The 22712-nt window shown below is 48.8% G+C and overlaps 1 protein-coding gene across 2 annotated transcripts in view; it reads left to right on the forward strand.

Annotated features, from left to right (window-relative positions):
* Positions 1-12720: 12720 nt before the first annotated feature.
* PTPN5 (protein tyrosine phosphatase non-receptor type 5) overlaps positions 12721-22712 on the forward strand; it is a 52983-nt gene continuing 42991 nt past the window's right edge. The window contains exon 1 of one of the 2 annotated variants that reach the window (XM_025879272.2): positions 12721-12846. The gene's annotated coding sequence lies outside the window, so the exon portion shown is untranslated. The remainder of the gene's footprint in view (positions 12847-22712) is intronic. The other variant, XM_073904872.1, reaches the window with a different exon arrangement.

A 22712-nucleotide genomic window follows, 5' to 3' on the forward strand; every position in this document is an offset into this window, starting at 1 on the left:
TCCCTCACCAAACTCCACAGGTGTGACTGAGAAGTCTCACTTTTTGTAAAGTTCTCCTGGTATTACTGGTTATTAAGATTTCAGAATCCGTTAGTTTAGACAATTCATTTGTATCGGATGGTTTTGATATATCTCTATATGAACTTGTAGAATGTGCCAGATGCAAGTTTGAGGCCCCTCCCAATAGTCCAAGTCTGCAATTCGGTAAACTAGTCATTACACATCAATATTCCTTAATTGAAAAAAAAATTATCTCGATTTTAAATCAAACTTAGGATGACTATTCACTACAAATATAACTTAATGTGAAATTTGACAAACATTTCTGAATATTGTACATTTTGTTGATTACATTTCACAAAATGATGATGATTCTTTTTACTTCCTAAGTCAGTATGTATCACTGTACTGGTCACTGAAGACTCGGGAATGCTGGGGTAACAAGCACCACCAAAATCTCAGTGACATCACAGAGGAAAAGGGTATTTCCCTTTCATACAAAGTCCACAGCATGTCTGGGCCCATGTTCAGAGCGGCTGCCCTCCAGGCCCAGCCCCTGGCAGTGCAGGAAACTTCCAGCTTAAGGTACTTCCATCTCAACGTGAGGCTTAGAGTTCACTGCTGCTGGGTAGGCTCACACTGGAAATTGAATGCTGTAGCCCTCAGGCTCCATTGACCACACAGGTCATAACCTATTGGGCAGAATAAGGAATACAAGCAGTGCAAGGGCCAAGGGAGAGTAATCCCCAAGAAAGGGGAATTCTGCTGTATGCCCAGAATAAGGGAGGAACAGCATATTGGGAAGCCTAGCAATGTCTACAACAGTTATTAAATAAAATGCAGAAGATTCATGAAAGTAGAAAAAAGAAATATATATGTCTGTCTGTCTGTCTGTCTGTATGTATATATTCCACCACTGCTATCAGATTTTGGTTTATTTCCCTTGAATCATTGAATATACAAGTTCTTTTGAATAATGTTTATTTTACATTTACTCAGTTTCACTGTGGATATTTTGAAAGTACATCAATGTGTGCCCAAAGAATTAAAACCCTTATGATCCCACCTCCAAAATATAACCACATATGATTTTTAATCAAAACTGGAATCATACTATTTACACTTATTTATAATATGTTTGTTCTCCTTATCAATTTATACAAATTCAACTTTTAATCCCACTGTGCTAATGATCATTAATTGTGATTTCAGACCAGGCCCTCAGTTACTCTGTCTCCAAAATGAGGATATTACAGGAGATCATCTCTAAGATGGTCTTCCAGCTCTGGTGATTTGTGACTATATGCAACTCCTGATGTTTGTATGCCTTCCTCTTTCTCTTCTCCTCTCATCCACAGGCTCTTGCTCAGACTAATCATAAATGGGGGAATGAAGACCTTGAACCAGCCTCCTTCAGATTCCACTTTCAGCACCCAGAACAGCTTCAGGGGGTAGGGTTTCCGTCTGTCAACGTGATGCCCTGAGGCCTCAGTTGTTTTCAGCCTGCTACACTAAATCTCCTTAGGGCCCCCAGCCCCTGGTCAAATCATTGTCACAAATTTTTCCCAAACCAGACAACCATTACTTGCAGTTGATGAATCTTAGCATCTCTGATTAGAAAAGAATATTGGGGCTTGTTCCCCTCACCAATAAAATGTAAGCTCATAAAACAAGGTATTTGTTTTGTTCACAACTTGTACACCTGTCACTTAGGAAGTTTCTGGAACATAGTAGGTGCTCAGTATTTGATCATTTGAATAAGTGAATCTAACATTATCCCTACCCTTAGTACTTCTAGAAAGCAGTACTAAGAAGGACTCCTGCAACATGGGCTTCTACCTCTCCAGCAGCTGAGAACTGATTATGTTCCTGAATAACCAGTCCCACTGCTGCACTGAGAAGCAGGACTAACTGGAGGATGGCAGTGTGGGGCTCAACATACCCACACCACCAACTGTTAAGTCAGGAACTGAGGAGCCCTGGGAGTGGACATGTCACATGGGCAAATGTTGGCTCTGGGAGTGGACATACAACCTTCATAGACAATAACTTTCCTATTTGTAAGCTGTATAATACTTTATAGGACTTTTATGCCCTTTCTAAAGATCTTACCTTGAGGGTTAGGCAGAGGCAGGATTGAAATTCAGCATTTGTTGAACTGAGCCCTTCTGCAATTTTTACATTGGTCACCAGGGGGTGCACTTGTTGCTTAAATCGTCTCCATCATCCTTGTGGCTGGGGACCTGCAATCTGAGGGCAGTATCGAACTTGACGAATTAATTACAGACATTTAGGTCCTACAACAAAGGGATGATGCTAAAAGTAAGATTACCCAGTGAGACAGATACTGGGGGCACATCACATCTACTGAGAAGGGTGGCTAGAAATCCTTCCTTCACCACTGATTAAATAACCACAGTAGGGGTGGGGGGGCACCTGGCTGGCTCAGTCAGAGGAGCATGAGACTCTTGATCTCTGGTCATGAGTTCGAGCCCCATGTTGGGTGTAGAGATTACTTAAATAAAAACAAACAACAAACAAACAAAAAACTTGGAGAGCCAGAGGAGAGAAAGCCAAAGACGTTCTGCTGAGTATTATAGTTTCAAGGTGAAGAGATCTCAGGGTCTTGCTGACCCTGAAGGAGAGTCACAGAGACATTTTTACCTGCCGGTGCTACCTTATTCTCTAAATCTCCGCCAGTCTCCTAAAATGTTAGGGCCATAAGGAAATGCAAGAGCATCCGAGCATTTCCTCCAACCTTCCATTTTATAGATGGGGAAACCAAAGCCCAGAGAAAAATAAATTACTTGCCCAAGATGAACCGACCATCTAACGGCAGAGCCAGAATTAAAACTCAAGTGTTCATTTCACTGAGTATTTGATAGTTTATTTCTTTAGAAATAACCCTTTGGATTCAGGGCAGCCTAAACTCTATTGGTAATAAGACTGGTCTTTTTAGAAGAGGTTTTTGATTATGACATCTTTGCTCAAAAGAGAGAGAGAAGAGAGGGAAGGATGGGGGAAGGGATGGAAAAGGAAAGGAAGGGAGGGAAAGAGAAGGGAGAGGAAGAGAAGGGAGGGGAGGAGAGGGGAAGGGAAAGGAGGGGAGGGGAGGAGAGGGGAGGGGAGGGGAGGGGAGGGGAAGGGAAGAGAAAGGGAGACTAGAGTTTTCTGCTGGCTTGTCTCCCGGCAGCCTCTGGTACTGCGCTCTTCCTAACAACCGCAGCTATGCTGCATTGTTTGAAGTACTCATCTTTTTTTCAAAATCAAAGATGAAGGATAAACTCCCAAAACAAAAGGTATTTTCCTTCCAAGGGCTTAGATAAATCATAATTCAAGGACAAAAGAGTCAAGGGTGAGCAATCCCTCAAAAACCATCTGCAGAACAATTACGCATTGTCAATAGCACGACTCATTTCTGAAGTGCAGACTTGGAGGGCCTTGGATTCATCGTATTCAGACACCTCGCTTTAAAAAGAGGAATGTGTGTTTCAGAGAGGGGAAGGGGTAGGGTCCTAACTCAAATGCTTTCAGAAGCCAGGGAAATGAAGCAAGCTGGGGACAGATAAGAGATATTTTAGTTATGATACCAAAAATATGTGACTTTGCTCTTTAAGGAAAACAACAGAGCAAGCCTGCTGACAAATGGCAAATAGCACACGCCCCCGGTGATGGGGAAAAGAGTGGGGACTGTGGCAAACTGAACACGCCCGCTTCAAGGGGGCAGTTACGATCCAGCGTCGCCAGTCACTGTCATGTAGGCATGTGAGCCTGAAGTTGCCAGATCTTCTATTATCTTTTTTTTTTAAATATGGATTTGTACTTGAAATGTCCTAATCTTTTTTTTAATGAAGACAACTAGTTTGAATTAGTTGCAGGCCAGACAGAGTCCTTCTGGAGTCTGTCTTCGGCTGCACGTGTCCGGTACGTGACCTCTGGACGAGGGTCCTGTAGGATGGTAGGGAAGGGGCCTTCTGGGAAGCCCTATGTTCTGGTTTTAGTTCAACCATCCGCTTGCTGTGTGACCTTCCAGGAACCACATTTCTCTGGACTGTTTTCTCATCTGAAATGGGAGGACGATGAAGTAGGGGGTTTCCAAGGTTTATCTGACAGTCTCTGAGTTTCTGAGTGTTCTTCACAGATGGAGATTCTCAATTAGCAAGGCATTCTGGGAAGATCACAGGGTCTGGAGGCAAAAGGTCTACAAACTTCTATATCCCTCCCTTCACTGTCATACTGGAACTTCAAACACCACATGGCCAAAACTGAGCTATCATCTCCCACACCCAAATGGTTCCTCAGCTAGCCTTCACCCCCAGTATAGGGCACCACACCTCACATAGCTGCCCAAGTCAAAAACCCTGGGCTCATCCTAAAACCTGCCCTCACCCCCCCACCCACCCTCAGCCAACCAGCAAGTCCTGTCAGTTTGTTTTTACCTGTCAACTCTGTTCACTTCCTTCCATCTCCAGTGCCAACATCCTAATCCAGGCAGCCATGCTTTCTCACCCGAATTACCCCACAACTGTCTCCTTACGTTCATTCTTACACCTCCAGTCCATTCTTCATACTGCAGTCAGAGTTGTCTTCATAAGGCACACATTCCCAGCTTAAAATCCTTCTGCGGTTGCCCTCAAGACAAAATCCAAGCTCCTTAACACGAGGCCCTTGGTTTTGTTTTTTTGTTTTGTTTTGTTTTGTTTTGTTTTGTTTTGTTTTGTTTCTGGGACAGCCTCATGTTCTAGACTCTTCTCTTGCCACTGCCACAAACATTCTACCTGGGGTTAGTGAACTCCTGGAGAGAAGAAACTGCAGCTTGTTAACCAATGAATTCCCAGAACCTGACAGCTGCTTGCTGCTTGATAAATGAATGAGTGGATGGATGGATGGATGGATGGATGGATGGATGGATGGATGAGTGGCTGAATGAATGAGTGAATGTATGAATCCAAGGACTCCCCTTCTTACTAACTAGATTCTACAGCATGTGCACGCCCACTTTCTCCACCTGTAAAAATGCCTGTCCTTAGGGGGTTAAAAAATGAGGAGTAAACTAGGCAACAGGTATAAATGACCTTTGGAATCTGTAAAAGCAGAATCTAGACATTGTTGCTACATACTTTCTCTGTGCTTCAGTTTCCAAGCTCAGCATCTACTTCAGTACCTGCCTCAAAGCCTTAAAGTGTGAGCTAAATTAGCTCATATATGTTCGTGGCACACTGTAAATGAGTAAGCGTTACTATGATGATGGTAACAATGATAGTGATGAGTGATCTTTACAACCCCCTGAGGTGTCACATGTAGTGCACCTTTGTGGTTGCTCTTTTGGTGACAGACCCCTGGTTTCCTTTTGGATGAAGTCTTGAGTGAAGTCTGAATAGGACTGTCAATCGGGGTGTGCCCTCCACTAGCCAGTGGGGTGAGTCCACAATCAGAACCCAGCCAATCGGTCTCTCGCTGTCCCAGAACTTTGAGTCTTGAGTGGCAGGAAGGAAGAAAACCAAGTTAGGTGCTCATGCATCTCTATGGGGACACCCGGATGGGACAATGGAGATGCTCCAACCCTGCAAACCCACAAACCTGACTCCCACCTTTCCAAGTATGGTTCTTCAGCCTTCCCTTCCAACCACGAGCTGCCCCCATGGCCTTCCAATAAATTCCCTCTTGCCTACGTTAGCCAATAGTCACTCCTGTGGCTTGTTGCCAGACACCCCTGGCCATCAGTGCTCCAGGGTCAGGAGACACCCTGTGTGGCCTCAGACAGGGCATTTCTCCTTCTTGCACCTCCGCATACTTCCCCTAAAGTGGGGACCTTGACCGCTGGTTGTTCCCAGCCAATCAGCAGCATCATCTTAAGATAGAGCCTCGCCTCGATCCTACTGAGTCAGACTTTCTGGAGGGTGGGGGGACCCTGAAAAATCTATATTTTTTTAAATAGTTCCCCCCATTGATTCTGAGATGCAGCCGGCTTGGGAAGCACCAGATGGGACGTCTTCTGGGGGCCCTTTGGGAGCGAAGGGCTGGAATTCTCGTGCTTCCCTGTTACTGCTACTCTCTAGGATGCCGTGTTCAAGACAAGGCCCATCACTTTCCCCACAGAGAAACTTCCTATAGCTTCCCAGCACACTAGAAGGAAACCCAAACTCCCCCAGCCTCCTCTCCCACTCCATCTCTCCCTAGCCTTCCTGCTCTGCCTAGAAGAGAAAGTTCTGCCTGCTAAGCTCCTCCCTACTCTGCATGGCCATTTTCTTCTTATAACTCAAGTCTCTGCTCAAATGTTACCGCCTCTGAGGGCCCTCCCTGAACACCCAGGCAGAAGCAGCCTCCCTCCGCCTTCACTCTCCATCACCCAGCTCTCTTTTCTTTTCCTTCACTGCACTTACCACTGTCTGAAATTATCCTTTGATTCATTATTTTAACCTGGTTCCTTGGCAGTGTGCCCCCCCTAGAATGTATGTTCCATGAGAGCAGGGAAGCTGACCGTCTTGTTCTTTAATGTGTACCCAGCTTCTGGAACAGTGGCCAGCTCAGAGGAGGCCCTCCATAAAATATTGGTTGAGTGAATCTGCTTCATAGGATCCTAGAGGAGTGATCAAAGTTCTGACTCCCACTCCTCCTGAGACAGTGTTTCAGACGTTTCTCCCTAGGATTGGCAGCCAGGTGCCCTTGGCCTTCACCTTGAGTTGACAGGCTGGTGTCCGTGGCTCTCAGAGGCTTGGCCCAGATCTGAGGCCAGCTCCTACAAAAAGATCACATCACACCCCCAAACCACATCCACCTGAGCAATTGGTCTCAGCTCAGCTTCTCCTCTGACAAACCTTGTTAATGTCCTTGGCTTTTCACTCTTTAGGCTTACAGCCAGGAAATATGACTCTGGAGGTGAGCTCTTGGGAACACAAAGATGTCCTCTCCTTTTAAGTCAATTATTTCACATAAATGCTCTGCTTTTAATTTTCCCATCTCCATCCCCACAGCATCTGCTCCAAATTCCAAGTCCTTGGGAAAGGTACTTGGACACTATTCCTAGACCCTTAAACTAAATTACCTTTGCCAATTTACCTGTGGGATAATGCCCAGCTTTTGTTGAGGGACCTCACCAAAATCAGCTTCATGAATCCCATTTATGCATTTGCTATAACAATGACACTAAGGTCACTGGCCACAGGGACCCTAAGAGACTACCATCCTTGGGGCGCCTGTGTGGCTCAGTCGTTAAGCGTCTGCCTTCGGCTCAGGTCATGATCCCAGGGTCCTAGGATCGAGCCCCGCATCGGGCTCCTTGCTCGGCGGGAAGCCTGCTTCTCCCTCTCCCACTCTCCCTGCTTGTGTTCCTTCTCTCACTGTGTCTCTCTCTGTCAAATAAATAAATAAAATCTAAAAAAAAAAAAGAGAGACTACCATCCAAAAAAGCCTCCTGAAGCTGTGCTCTGAGAGCTAGGTGCTACAGCTGCCTCAAATTCTTTATGGAAAATTCTTTTTGGAAAAACAAAGAGGAAAAGAAAGCAGAAAGGAAAGAAAGAAAATATGAGCTAGCAAAAAAAAGGTGACCTACTTTGCCACTTTAGACATAATTGGTCTGTTTCTTCCTTGCTGAAATAATCATTCAAGCAAGAAACAAAAATTTATTGAGCACCTACTACACACCAGGCATTGTCTGTGACACCTGGGATATATCCATGATCCAAACGGATAACAATGTCTGCCCGTGTGATTCCTGTATTCTAGTGGGAGAAGACGGACACTGAAACAGTGACCATATCAAACACATAAGTTAATTTAAAATTTACAAATAAAGATATGAATAAAGAGTATGTTAAAGAGGGGTGCCTGCGTGGCTCAGTCGTTAAGCATCTGCTTTTGGCTCAGGTCATGATCCCGGGGTCCTGGGATCAAGCCCTGCATCGGGCTCCCTGCTCAGCGGGAAGCCTGCTTCTCCCTCTCCCACTCCCCCTGCTTGTGTTCCCTCTCTCGCTGTGTCTCTCTCTCTGTCAAATAAATAAATAAAATCTTTAAGAAAAAAAAAAGAATATGTTAAAGAGTGCCTTATGTTACAACCAATATTTAGCTTATATATTACCCAATATGTTAGAAGGTAAAATGTGCCATCATAAAAGAAAAGGTAAAGGGGTACTGGGCAGCAGCAGGGACGAGGCAGAGGCAGCCTCCACTATTAAGAAGAGTAGTCAGGGTGGGCCTCATCGAGGAGGTGACCTTGAGCAAAGACTTGAACGGTGTGAGGGAATGAGTTCCATGCGTTATTTCCCTTTCTTTTTGACATCCAAGAAGATCAGAACTAAATTTGAGGCTCAAGCCCAGTGCTCGGGAGGCCCCTGTGGTCTGCGAATTTGTGGTCTTTTGTCCATTGAAGAGGCAGGGCAGGACAGCGGTGAAGGGTGTGAGTTCCAAAACCAAACCAAATACTGGTTCTGCTGCTCACCAGCTACGTGACTTTGGGCATCATAGTTCATCTCTCTCGCCCTGGGTTCCCTACGCCTCAAAATGAAGATGATAATAGTACCTACCTCACAGGGCTCTTTTCACGGATTAAATAAAATAATGTACACAAATTCCTTTGCATTCAGGAAGAACTTGATAAAAATCAGCTGTAATTATCAAGCCTTGGTCTTGTCTCTCAAAGTTTATTTACATCTTCCTTGGTCCTGATTCTCTATCCTTATTAATATTTTAACATTGTTTTATGGTTTCTGCTCCTGTGGTAAGCTACCTCAAATCCTTTGTGGATTGGGGTGGGTTATAAATAAGTAAGTAAATAAATAAAATCTGGATAGGGGAACATTTTCACTGAAGCAAAACATTTCATTATCAGTAGAGTGAATTCCAAGTGAGACCAAAAGCAAGAAATATTGACTCTAATCTCTAAGAGCCCATCAAAAACCACCAGCAAGACGCTCTCTGGTTGATCAGGCCCTCTTTCTCTCCCCCTCCCCTTTCCCAAACCCCTCTTCCTCCCTTCCTCAAGAAAGGGTACATGAGTCACAGAAAGTGGCCCGGTAAGCCTAAACCCTCCCAACCCCCCAAGGACAACTTCATTGCCATGGGACTCACAGAATTCTCCTTCTTCCCCATCAGAGGATAGAAAGGAAATTGGGCTCACTCTGCATGCTGACAGGGTGAAGAGACGGGTGCTGCTCAGGGCACTGAGTCAGACACAGGTCAGAGTCTCATTCCTGCCGTTCATTAGGGAGTACGGTGGCCATGGGAAAGCCATGGCCACAGTACTGGGCCTCAGTTTCCTCACTGGTAATAACAGTGCCTCCCTCCTCATGTACCCATGCAGATGAAAGGAGAGAATACAGGGAAGCAACATGGATAGCTTGTTTTTAAAGCCCTTCATAAAAGTTAGACTTTCCTTCCTTAACTGCGCCCCACGGTAACACTTACCAGACAATGGGAATCTGAAACTCTTTAATAAGAGGATGTACAGGGCAGACACCCTATGGGACAGAAATGCCCTACAAGAAGCAAAGGAGACAGATCATTTTTTGAGCCGCTACTACTTTGTAGGTATAGTCATGCAGGTATATATCATACAGGTATATTACCGTATATATCATCACAGATCCTTACTGTAACCCTTTGAGATGAACGTTGTTAATCACATCTGACAGCTGGGGCTGGGTTTGGAACCCAGAGCACACAGCTAGGAATGTCTGTGAGGCAGTGCTGGCCTTCTGGTATTTTCATGAAGAGTGACAACTCCACCACAGGACGTCACAGGCATCACTGACAGAAACCTGTGAGGCCCCGGACCCACCAGAGTGCCAAGCCTCTGTGACTCCTGAGCTGGGTTCCAAAAGAATCTGGGCCAGGCTGACCTTGCCCAGGCTCTCTGAGCCCTCCACCCCTCCCCCCCATCAGCCTCCAGGGCCTTCACCTGTAAGGCACCCCTGCTCTATGAACTCAGGCTTTGGAATTAGCTAGATCTGAATTTGAAACACACACCCCTTGCATAACAACTGTAGGACCTTAAGTAAGTCACTTATTCTTTCTGGTTTCTGTTCTGAAAATGGGGATATCAAAATGCCGGCCTCCCAAAGTTATCATGAAGATGAACTAAAGCAGTGTGTTGAAAATACACGAAACTGTGCCTGGAGCATACTAAATGTTCATTTATGGTCGCTGCTGTTGTTACATTGACACCATCAGGAAAAATCAACCTTATGCTGAAGGACAGAGATGGTGCTCTCCGGGAGGGAGGGCAAGTCCCTGAGCACCAACTGACATATCTACCCATGCTTCTGTGCAGACCAAGCAGCATGGCCTTGTTATCCGATATTGGATCCACAGGCAACTACTTGAGGAGAACAAGAAGACGTACCTGGGCTCTGTGCCCCTCCCAGGGAAAAAAAGACTAATCAAGATCCAGGCCTTCCAAATCACTGCCCTTGATCCACAAGCATGTACTGATGGTCCCTTCCGTGCTGGGAACTGGGGAGAGATAAGAGACCCAGCCCTATCGCAGGAGTTTATGGTGCACTTGGAAGAAAAAAAAAAGAAAGAGAAAGAAGGAAGGAAGGAAGGAAGGAAGGAAGGAAGGAAGGAAGGAAGGAAAGAAAGAAAGAAAGAAAGAAAGAAAGAAAGAAAGAAAGAAAGAAAAGGAAAGAAAAAGAAAGAGAGAAAGAAAGAAAGAAAAGAAAGAAAAGAAAGGAAGGAAGGAAGGAAGGAAGAAAGGAAGAAAGAACCTGCTATCACGGCAGACAGAAAGGAATGAGTACTGAGTATCCCCGGGGATATGAGTGAAGGCCCCATGGAGAAGGATGTATTTGAACTGGACCTTACAAACGAGGTAAAACATAGGAGCATGGCTTTCCAGGCAGAAAGCACAGGATGAACGAAGGATAGAAATGGGAAAAATACAGTTTGTTTAGAGAACAAAATTTTGGTGAGCCTGGAGGACTGGAATGCCTGAGGACTGAGGTGAGAGCCGATAGAGAAGGGCCAATGTGAGGAAACACAAAATAAAGGTCATGACTACCATGGAGAAATTAGGGGGAGTGGGTCTCCAATTTAAAATAGGATGGTCACAGGGGCGCCTGGGTGGTTCAGTTGTTAAGCGTCTGCCTTCAGTTCAGGTCATGATCCCAGGGTCGGGATCGAGCCCCGCATTGGGCTCCCTGCTCCACGGGAAGCCTGCTTCTCCCTCTCCCACTCCCCCTGCTTGTGTTCCTTCTCTCTCTGTGTCTCTGTCAAATAAATAAATAAAATCTTTAAAAAATAAAATAAGATGGTCACAGAAGACCTCTTTGAGGTGACACATTTAAGAGGTAAAGTTGTGCGCTAGGCATGTGACTGGGGGAAGTTTCCAGGCAAAGCCTTGCAAAGATCCTGAGGCCACAGGGTGGCTGCCATGTTGGTGATGCATTAAAAGAGACCAGTGTGACTAGAGTGGTAGGGAGTGAGGTTAGAGAGTTCAAAGGTAGCCAGCTTAGAAGAGGCCTTGCAGGCTGTTATGGGGCTTTAGTTTCACTTGTCTGAAATGAAGAGCCATTGTAGGATTTCCAGGGAAGGAGAAGACCTAACGTTTTAAAAGGATCTCTGACTGCTGTGTGAAGAATCAACTGCAGGGGGCCAAGGTTGGAAGCAGGGAGACCAGTCTGGTGGCTATTGCAGAAATCCAGGTGAAAGAGATGGTGGCTGTTGCGCCTCGGTTGCCCCATGTAAAAATGGAGCTTAGGATCCCCGCTCTGTGTGCAGCCTGATGCCTCAAAAAGCCCCCCATCAGAAATATCAGGAACCTCCGGCTAGCCGGGTGCCATCCTGGGAAATGTGGGATTGTGGGGCGCATGGGCAGCTCCTTGCGCGTCCCGGCCCCTGGTGCCCAGGAGAAAGCCAAGATAGGTACGCGCCCCAGGGCGAGCGTCAGCCAGGAGAGACCTGGCGGAGTGAGGTCTTGCTCCCCAAAAACTGAAGAGCGAAGAGTGGGAAGGCGGGTGCCTTCTCCGAGCCCTGGAGCAGGTCCTGGGCACCGGGCACTGTGTGCGCCCGGATATGCAACCACTCCGTGCAGATGTTGGCATCTTGCGGGCAACATCGGGGAGCGGCACAGCACCCTCTCCGTGCACACTCCCCGCCGCCCAGCACTGACCCCTTTGTCTCGCTCTCCTCTACCCCCATCTGTCTGCCTGTACGTCCCGCACTGGGTTCGGCGCGCACGGCCCCGCTGGGGTCCCTCTGGCGGTCGCCGTATCCGCGCAGCCTGGGCCCGGGGCTCCCGTGAAGAGAAAATCATGAATGAAATGCATGCGGTTCTCCCGCTCCCCCGCCCTCCCTGTCCAGGCAACCTCCGCGCGGGGGCGGCGCGCGCGGGGACTCCGAGCAGAGTAGGGGGGAGGGGGCGCCTGAGATCAGGTCAGGGACCAAGGGTCCGAGATCCAGCCCCGCTCGGGCCCTGCGCACTGCCGGAGCTCCCGCGCCCCGCCCGCCAGCCCCGCGGGCCCTGCGCAATTCCCGGGGAGCGGCGCCAGGCCGCCCGGGGGCGGGGCGGAGCCGGGGCTTGGGTCGCGGGGGGTGCCGAGCCGACCCGGAGGCTGCGGCCGCGACTCCGCAACCCAAGCGCATTTGGTGGGGCGGCCGGGCAAGGGAGCGCGCACGGAGCGCGGGACGGAGCGCCGGGCGGACGGACCGACGGACGGACGCCCCCGCACACGCAGACGCACAGAGCTCGGCGCGGCCCCCGTCACACATACACACACACACACACACACTCGCGCAGACACACACAGGAACACACGCAGACACACGCACACTCGCGCGCGCACATCCTCCCGCCAGCCTGCCTGCCCGCCCGCCCGCCCGCTCGCCGGCGCCCGGAGCCCGCTCTGGCCGGTAAGTGCGGCGCCTCTGTGGGAGTCTTTGTGTGGGGAGCCGGTAGGTGGAAGGCGCGGGGTCCCTCCCGGGGCGGCCCCGCGACTGAGACCTCCTCCAACCCCCAGGGCCGAGAAGCGGGAGCCCGCCACCGCCACGCCCCCATGGGGCTCCCTGCGCCCCCGGACTGGGGGAGGGGGCCCCCCGTGCCGGGGAGGGGGCTAGGCGCTGGGTACCGGGGAGAGAGCAGCAGCCACTCCCCACGAAGCCCGTGCACGGTTCCGGGGAAGGATGGAGACGGTGGTCCCGGGTCCGAGCCTCCGCGAGCGAGGCTAGTGCGCGGCTCTTGGCTGCGTCGCCTTTCCGGGGTCTGAAGCTCCGGAGGGAGGCAGGAGATCGCCGCTAGCCTGCTGGCCTGTAAAACGCGGCTCCCAGCCTTCCCTTCGCTTCGCCTCCCCCGGACCGACCGTGTAGCTTAAACAACCCGCCACCCACCCACCCCCAAAATAAGAGCCCAGCGCATTCCCCTCCCCCAGCATGCCCCTTTTTCCTAGATGAGGCCCAGGCTCCTGCAAAATCCGGAGATCGTCGGGTTCAGAGCTCTGAGGGGCTTACCTTACCAAGGATCACGTGGCTTAGAGGGTCAGGACCAGAGGAGCCCTTGGAACTCATTTAACCCCCTCACTTTACAAATGGGGAAACTGAGGTCCAGTGAGGTGGCGTGACCAAGGTCACCAGAGTTAGTGACAAAGCTTGCATTAGAATCTAGGGTCTCTGGCTCTCCTATTCATTTTTCTCCTATATAATTCAATCCTATAAGCCCCAGAACCCCAAAATTCATCTGAGTGTACCAGGGAAGTCTATAATTCCAGCCCTGCCCCCACTTGGAGCGGCAGGTGCCATTCATTTGCTACCACCCGTACCTTGGGCGGGGGGTGGGGAAAGGTGGCCTTTAGTTTGCCTCAGTCATCCTCAGAGGAGAGCTCTCTTATGCAAGCAAGCACTCCAGGTTTGGGGATTTAATTTGCAAGAATGAAGCAGCTCTGGGCAGGAGATCAGATTCTAGGGTGTTGGGCTCTCCCAGGAGTCATTGAGCCTGTGTCTTCAGTTGGACCAGTTGGTGTGGCTTTCAAGAGTCAACCCCTTCCCTCACCTTGACCTGACTATATGCCTTCCAGGTCATGCTCCCCTCCTCCTTAACGGCCTGGGTCTTCTAATCTAACCAGGCCCCCCAAGTCCTTCATGTCAGGCCACCCCTTCCTCCTTGATGTATGTTGAGTACAGTCTCTTGGTGTTGCTGACAAAGCTGCTGGGGCAGCTTGAATTACAGCCTCACCAGGCTCAGGTGGTAGCTCAGGGTAAGGCTCCCTCAAGGGCAGCTGGGTGTCCCCAGAGCTGAGCCCGATGCCTGGCACAGACAGGGTGCCCTGAGATGTATGTCAAAGGACTACAAGCTGGGTGGTGAATGGATGAAGTCAGTCACTCTTGAGGAGATTCTGTTGGATGAGATAGTAGTTGGCAAGGAGGGCAGTGTTCAGTCTCTAGGGGCCTGAGGCTCTTGTCTCAAGAGCTTCCTTCTTGAGTGGGGTGAGCTGCCTGGCAAGGTGACTAGGTGTCATAACTTCAGGGACCACCACTCACACCGTAGTCCACAGAAATGGCATTGCGCTCCAGAAGCACCATTTACAGGGACTTCCTAATGTATAGTGCCCCCTGGCTTTTTGCGGAGCAGGAGCTCCCACACTGAAAATGAAGAGATCTGGGTTCCAGGCCCAGTCTCCTCCTCATGTGAATGCTCATAACCTCTCTGGGTCTGTTTCTTCGTCTGAAAAATAAGATCATTTCATTGGAAATTTTCAGGGTATCTTTCAGGTCTGAACTGTGGGGAGGGGGGAAGCGAGCACTTATTTATATAATTCCTGTGGGCCTGATTTTCCTCTTCTATTACTCTGTGAGGGAATAAAATGAGATGAAATAACTTATGTAGGGTACTTAACACAGTGCCTGGGGCATAGAAAGAGCTCCAGAATAGGTAACAATTAATACCATTAGAGCCCCACCTCTGTAGGTATACTCTCCACATCTTCCCTCTTCAGGTTGCCCAGGACATGGAATTTTAGGGCCTCGGAGTCCCTCTCTCTCAAAAAATCTCTTCCCCACTGGACTTCGCACTCAGCCGGCATAAGACATCCATGAAGCCTCCCTGGGACAAGGAACACTTCTGTTTATCAGTTGTTTCACAGCTTATCATGACTGAATTTAGTAACTGATATAGTGTCAAAGCATTTCTTACACTGTCGCTTGCATTTAATTCTCCTAAGACACCCGTGATAGCCACAGTGTTATCATTCCCATTTTATAAATGGGGAAGTTAAGACCCGGAGTTGAACTTACTTAAGGGTGCATACTTTAAAAGTCTTAGAGCCAGGGAGCTGTGCCTTGAGCTCAGATCATCTGAATCCAGATTCTGAACTCTTTCTTCTACATCATGTTGCCTGTCCTTTCCCAACGCCTGCCCTAAAAGAGAGACAGATGACCTTTGGAAAGAGCTGAGAAGAAGGATGGATTTTATTCTTCTGGAAATTCAGGAATCGCTTCTTGGAGAAGCTGCGTAGCATTTGAGTTGGGTCTACATGATTAGTACACTAGAAGAAAGAAAGGAAATTATTTCAAATATTAGAGGCAACATGAGCAGAGAACGGGGATTGGGGCCTTCTTGGGCGTGTGTAGAAACTGGAGAGTGTTTCATTCCAACTGGAGCAGAAAGGATAACAGAGGAGTTGCGAGAAGGAAGACTAGGTAGGAAGGTGGGGGTAGTTTCTGGGAGCATTGAATGCCAAGCTAAGAGATCGGTTTTTAGTTTCTGAGTAGGGGAGAGACCTGATCCAGCCTGGCCAGTAGGAAACTCATCCTGGCTGCCCTGTGGAGAACAGATTGGAGGGGAGGACCCACTGGCAGGGAGCCCAGGTGAGAAATAATGACAGTGGTCTAAGTGAGAGATAAGGAGTGGGGGTGGCCATAAGAATGAAGAGAGAAAGCAGTTGATGCAGGAGGCCGGAGTCTCACCGAAATGGGCAGGGGTTTGGATGTGGGTGCTAGAGGGAGGGAGGAATGAGAAGTGGTGGCAAGGTTTTGAGCCTGAGTGGCTAAGAATGCCAGAGCCCAACAGGAGGGGGGGTGGGGAGGCCTGCCACTTGGGGGCATGGATCTGACGGGGCACCATAATGACTCCTGCAAAGCTGGCTCACTGGGCACCCCGAACTGTCAAGAGCCAGTTTGCTCATTCAATCTCCAGATACATCTAAACATGTGTTATGTGTCAGGTTGTTCTGGGCTCTGGGGATACATTGCTGCAAAAGATGAACTTCCTGCCCAAGCTCTACCAAGGGAGACAGAAAATAAAACATAAGCAGAGATATGACATTTCAAGGGGTGAGAAGTGCTCTGGAGAAAAATTAAACAGGGTGGGGAGGGGGGAGAGTGAAGGAAGAGATTTTCCTTTAAATAGAATTGCCTTTGAGGAGGTGAGAGTTGACCAAAGACCTAAATGAAGTGAGGAGGCCAGAGAGAATAGCATTCTAAGAAGAGACCATCAGTGCAAAGGCCCTGGGGTAAGAATCCCTTGGTGTTTTCAGGGAACAGCAAGTGTGGCTGTAAGAGATAGGCAGAGAAGAATGGTGGTAAGGGAAAAGGTAGGAGAGAGGGGCAAGGCCAGATCATGTAGGTGTTTATAGGCCTAAGGAATAAGAAAGCACAGTGTTAATAAGTCCCAAGAGAACCAGAGTCATATTCTCCTTGTATTCTTAGTGACTAGCAAACCAAACTTGACACTCAGCACTGGCTCACTAAATAGTTGTTGAATGACTGAATGTTAGAAATGACCATTTATGTATGAAGCTGCATAACTTGGAATTATATGAACCACTAAATAAAGATACTACGGCATAGTAAGTTATCATATGGTCAGAATGGTAAAACTCAGATGATTTGAATGTGCTGTCATTCAAGTATGAAAAGTCCACAGTTTGCAGATTTGTTAGAGAGCAAGGCTCTTGGTGAGAATGTCTAACTTTGGGCTAATGTAGGGGTTAAACCATTCATGGCCAAATCTCCTGGTCACTGTGATAGTAAAATGAAGACCCTATATTGTCCTTCCTTTGCATGGTGAGGTGGTTGGTTGAAGTTTAATTAGAGAGGCTTCAAGTCAAAATGTTCCTCTCTCCCAGTACTCTCTGGAAGTCACTCAGAGGGATTTGTGGACTTCAGTGATGGGCAGCATGTGGGTGTCTAGAGTCAGCTCCAAAGATTGTACGTTTCATCATCAGCTTAAGGGTGTTGCCTGGCCTTAAAAAATAAATTGCATTGTAAAAATGACATGACCACACTATAAAGCAAATGTAAAATTACCATGATATTGAACATCCTGTTCTCTTTCTTCTGAAAATCTGTCTTTTTTCTTCCTGCAGTTTTTTTTTTATTTTTTTATTTGAATTCCAGTTAGTTAACCTACAGTGTAATGTTAGTTTCAGGTGTACAATATGGTGATTCAACACTTCCATACATCACCCGGTGCTCATCACCATAAGTGGACTCCTTAATCCCCAACCCCTGTCTCCCCCATCCCCCTACCTACCTCCCCTCTGGCAACCATCAATTTGTTCTCTGTATTAAGAGTCTGTTTCTTGGTTGCCTCTAAAAGTCTGTATTTTTTAATGAATGAAATCAGTCCACATCTAGCTTTAGTACCTTGCATTTTTCACTGAACATTTTACTGTGACTTCTGTGTCCCATCATGATCTTTGTATCCTTAATGGCTTTACTATATTTTGCTTAACCATTTCTTTGTTGGTGGATATAGTAGTGAACATCCTCAAGCACAGTTTTTCCATCTTGGATTCTCAAGGCATCCACTTGAAGCATCCTCAAGAGGGTATGATGGGGCCATGGAGAGGTTAAAGAGGGGCCCAAGGGACAGAAAGGAGTGACTGTGGACAGAGGCAGGTTGATTCCGTGGACCTAAATGATGTGGCCCTGGGTCCCGGGGTAGAAAGAGAACAGGGGACACTGGAGCAAGAACCAAGGAGAGGATGGACAGGGAGATCATAGATCAGGAGGCCAGAGGCAAAAGAGCACTAAGGGTATGCCAGAGTGGTGGTAACCAGCTCTGTTCAATTTGGGATGGGGTCCCTCCAGCAGTTTGTTGGTTCCGTTGGCGTGCTTTTTTAAAATTGGGAAGTACATGAAATTTGTACTTCAAGATCTTCAAGATGCATCCGTGTTGTTGCATGGGTCAGAAGTCCCTTCCTTTTTCAGGCTTAGTAATATTGCGTTGTCCAGACGACCACATTTGGTTTATCCGTTCATCCATTGATGAGCACTTGGGTTGCTTCCAGCTTTGGGCTGTTGTGGACATTGCTCCTGTGAATATTGATGTACGTATTGGAGCCCCTGCTTTCAGTTTTTTTGGATCTAGGAGTGGAATTGCTGCTGGATCATAGGGTCATTCTGTGTTTAACTTCGTGAGGAACAACTGGGGATTTTTTAAAAAAAGATTTTTGTGGGCCGAGCATGAAAAAGGCCACTGAATGAAGTCTTCAGAGTTTGGAGTCTGGGAAGAAGCCATTAATTTAAAAAAAATAAATGCTTGGGGCACCTGGGTGGCTCAGTCGGTTAGGTGACCAACTCTTGGTTTCGGCTCAGGTCGTTATCCTACGGTCAGGAGATCGAGCCCTGCGTTGTGCTCTACGCTCAGCACAGAGGCTGTTCCAGATTCTCTCTTCCTCCAGCTCACAGGCTTTCTCTCTCTTGCTCAAATAAATAAAATTTTTTGAAAAATAAAAAAAGTAGAAGCTCGTGGCTTCTTCGTGGCCTTGGAGGTAATAGAGAGGAGAGAAGAGAGACCAGAGTAAAAGTGAATCCAGCCTCCATTTCTGAAGAATTACTGTGATTTAGAGGCCTTGTGGGTAGAAAAAGAAAGCTCTCTGGAGAGGTTTTAGTGGATGCAGTTCATTCATGCATGCAAGTGTTTACTGTGCCAGGAAATCCACGTGGCCACACGGCCCCTGCCCACAAGGAGTTTATATCTCTTGGGGGTGCCAGACGAGTAACCCAGCAACAGTGCTCCATCCTGACATGTGCTCTGATAATAATAATAAGTACTGACTTCTTCTGGGTGCTTATGACATTATCTCCTTATCCTCATGACAGGTCAGTACAGAGGGTGTTTATTGTCCTCAGTTTACAGACTCAGAGAGCTTGAGGAACTTGCCAAGAACACACAGCAAGGGAGTGGCAGAGCCAGATTCAGACCTAGGCAGTAACCATCCTCTGGTGCTGGGCCAAGGGCTGTGGGAACACAGGAGAGACTCCTGCACAGCGTGGAGATCCGGGAAGGCTTCCTGCAGGAAGAGGTGGGCCAGCGTTTTAGCGTAAGTCAGCTGTGTTCTGCTTTTGCCCGTGGTTTCAGAAAATGGTTTTCTGTAGCAGCAGTAGCCTCTGGCCCTCCTGCTAGGGACTCTGACCTCCCAGGGCCTCCCCACCTCACCGACACTCCATTTCAGAGGAGGATAGTAATTCATCATCACTGGTGCTCATCATGAGGCCGGGCAGGGAGGCATTTCCTTTTCCCTCTGACTCCCCTGCCTGGCCTCCTTCCAGCCCCTCCTGGGGTACCACAGAGGGACATCTAGGGCTCCTCCTGGGTCCGAGCAGCTTCAGGACAGCGGGCCAGAATTGACCAAGGACAAAGCCCAGGAGTGGCCATGGAGGTCCCGTGTCCACCTTCTGTGTCACTTCACTGCCCCAAGATATCCGGACTTTGTGGGCTCCCATCATGGCCAAAGCCCCATCTTCCCCAAACCCAGATGTGGCCAGTCCCCTCTGCTCCTTCACCCCCTGGTGCGGCCTGCAGCACTGCTTCCCACCAGGGACCCCCTTGGCCTTTGAGTGGGAGAGCTCTTCATTGCGAAAGCCTCCCTGGCCCCGTCCCCTAAATATTGCCAGCGCACCTTTAGTTGTGACCGCCAAGAACGAAGTACCTGCCCTCCGAGGTAACCGTGGTTCCTGGTCCTGTCATTCTGGATGTTTCGTCCGTTCTTGATCTTCACAGGAATGGCATCAGAACATGGGGTCGTTGTGGCATGAGGCAGTTCGGGGGATCCGTCCGTGTTGTGCCCCCAGCCTCACTGGCACAGATTTCTACATGCCAGCTAGAGTGAAAGCAGCCTCCAAGTTCGAGACAGGATGACTTAGCCTGCTGCACCAAGCCGGCCGCCATGCCGCAGGGCCCCCTCAGCTGCACCCACGTGTCTTCTTTCTCCCACGGCCCAGCTCCTTCCTCTCTCTGGCTCTTTGCCCCAGTGCTGTCCTCTGCCTGGAATGCCCTCCCCACTGTCTGCTGACCTCCTGCGTGTCCCAGAGATGCTCATCATCTCTCTGTGCAACTTCCCAGCCCCTTCCACTGTGCCCTCCTCGGCGCTCCCATAAGATGGCCTCAGGGGATACCTAGCACATTTCTTTCTTTTTTTTATTAGTTTCAGGGGTAGAATTTAGTGATTCATCCGTTGCAAGTAACACCCAGTGCTCATGACATCACGTGCCCTCCTTAATGCCCATCACCCAGTTACCCCATCCCCCCACCCACCTCGCCTCCAGCAGCCCTCTGTTTGTTTCCTAGAGTTCACTGTCTCTCGTGGTTTGCCTCCCTCTCAATTTTCATCTTATTTTATTTTTCCTTCCCTTCCCCTGTGTTCATCTGCTTTGTTTCTTCAATTCCACATATGAGTGAGATCATATGATACTTGTCTTTCTCTGACTGACTTATTTCGCTTCACATAATACCCTCTAGTTCGATCAACGTCGTTGCAAATGGCAAGATTTCATTCTTTTTGATGGCTTAGTAATATTCCTCTGTGTGTGTGTGTGTGTGTGTGTGTGTGTGTGTGTGTGTGTGTGTGACCTCTTCTTTATCTACTCATCTCATCGTTGGATATCTGGGCTCTTTCCATATTTTGGCCATTTAGCACATTTCTGACTCTATGCATTAAGCTGGACCCTGGCTGAGGGCAGGGACTGAGTCTTGGGCCCAACAGAGCCTGAGAGTAAAGAATCATATAAGATTATAAAACAATAGCAGACCTTGTCTCAAGATTATCTTGGAGGCAAACTGGATCTAAAACAACCATGCAAAATAAATCTCACCCACCCTCTGAAGCTGATAAAAGAAACAGTGTGAGGTATCTCTGACTGCAGATGATAAATGTAAAGTGAAACTCGCTGCCAGTGTAGCAGAGACCTCCAGCCCTTCCCCAGAGGACTTAGCATCCTGGAAATGGCATCGGGGAGTACAGAGTAGTACAGCTCAGGGAGCCAGGGAGGAGACCGGAGTCAATCAGGGAAGGCTGCCTGGAAGAGGTCAAGTTCCAAATGTTTTCAAAGAGGAGTCTGTTAAACCAGGGAGTTACATAATTGGGGTAATTCACAGAAAGCCTTAACGCATGATCCAGAGCAGCCTGGATCTGTCCTCTTGTGACCCTGGTCCTGAGTCTCACATGGCTGCCCTTCCCTTTCACTTCTTTTCACTCACTTCTTTCTGCTTTTTTTCCCACTTAGTCACTCCTTCCTATTTTCTTTTCAAATCTGAGGGTCCAGGAAGATGCTGGAAGCACATTGCCCTGCCTCCCATCTCTCTTCCTCTGCACAGGGCTCCCCGTCGTGGGCCATATAGGAGGAGGCCCATCCTTGGCCCCTTCTCAGCCTGGGCAGCTCACAGAAACCCAGATTATGAACGGGATAGCCAGGGAGCAGCCCAGGGTGGGGTGCAGTCTGTTCCCAGATTTCGAGTCACAAATCAAATGCTGGGAGAAGAATTCAGGCAGAGGCGCAGTCAGCATGCACCGGGCTCACTGGAAAGGTTTCCTGGAGGAGGCATGGTGCTGAGGCAGAGGTCTTGAGGGCAGAAGGGCCCAAGGGCCACAGCTCGGAAGGAGGAGCAGGGAGGCCTATGCGGGAAGGAGGAACAGGGGAGACAAAGGCGAGAATCAAAAATGAGCGTGGCTGGAAGATGGGGCAGTATTCATGGTGCAGGAGGATTTGGGGAATCCCATGAAGTCAGGTTTCCAGTTCTTTGACCCACCTTCCTAAGGGCCCCAGGTCTGACGAGGGAGACCTGGAAACAGCCCAGGGCTCTCCAGACGGAAGAAGAGTCTGTTCTGCTGGGGAGGCCCTACACTGTTCTCATTAGCTCCAAGAACACCTGACTGAGCCTGAGGAAAAAGGAAACAGACCTTTGGAGCTGATGGCCCTGCCTGGTCCAAAAAGCAGAAACATCTCTGGTGTAAAGGGAGGGAGGGAGGGAGCCGGGAAATGAAGTTTTGAGCCAGGTCAGCTGTAATAAGGAGGAGGCAGTCTGCCTCAGGTTGCCTGGTACTTTCTTTACTGCAGTCACTTCCAGAGCCCATACCTGAACTCTGCCACGGGCAGCTGTGTTGCTCCTGCAGCCCAGAGAAAGAAACTGAGGTTCAGAGAGGTCCAGACACTGGCCAGGGACCCCATGGGGAGAAGGTGGCAAAGCACAGTGTTTCAACCAGGTCTCTCTGCCTCTAAATCCATCCTTTTTCCAGAGTACTATGGTTGCCTTGAGGTGCGTGACCTTAGAATGGTCAGCTGTCATGTTTTGAGGGATTCTGCCCATAACCGAGGACCTCTGTTGACAACCTGCCCTGGGCCCCAGGTTTCCAGCTGTACAGTAGCATGAGGCATATAGAGGACCATCTATCCTTGGCCCGGGACCAAGCTCTGTCCTGTCTTCTCCATGGGCCACCTGAGCAGGATGAGAGTGACACTTACCTGTGCTCATGCCAGGCTCTAACCCCTCCGAGTGCCTATTA

The sequence above is a fragment of the Callorhinus ursinus genome, unplaced genomic scaffold (assembly GCF_003265705.2).
Source record: "Callorhinus ursinus isolate GAN/ISIS: 27379988/994484 unplaced genomic scaffold, GSC_fseal_2.0 scaffold21, whole genome shotgun sequence".
Classification (NCBI taxonomy): Eukaryota; Metazoa; Chordata; class Mammalia; order Carnivora; family Otariidae; genus Callorhinus; species Callorhinus ursinus.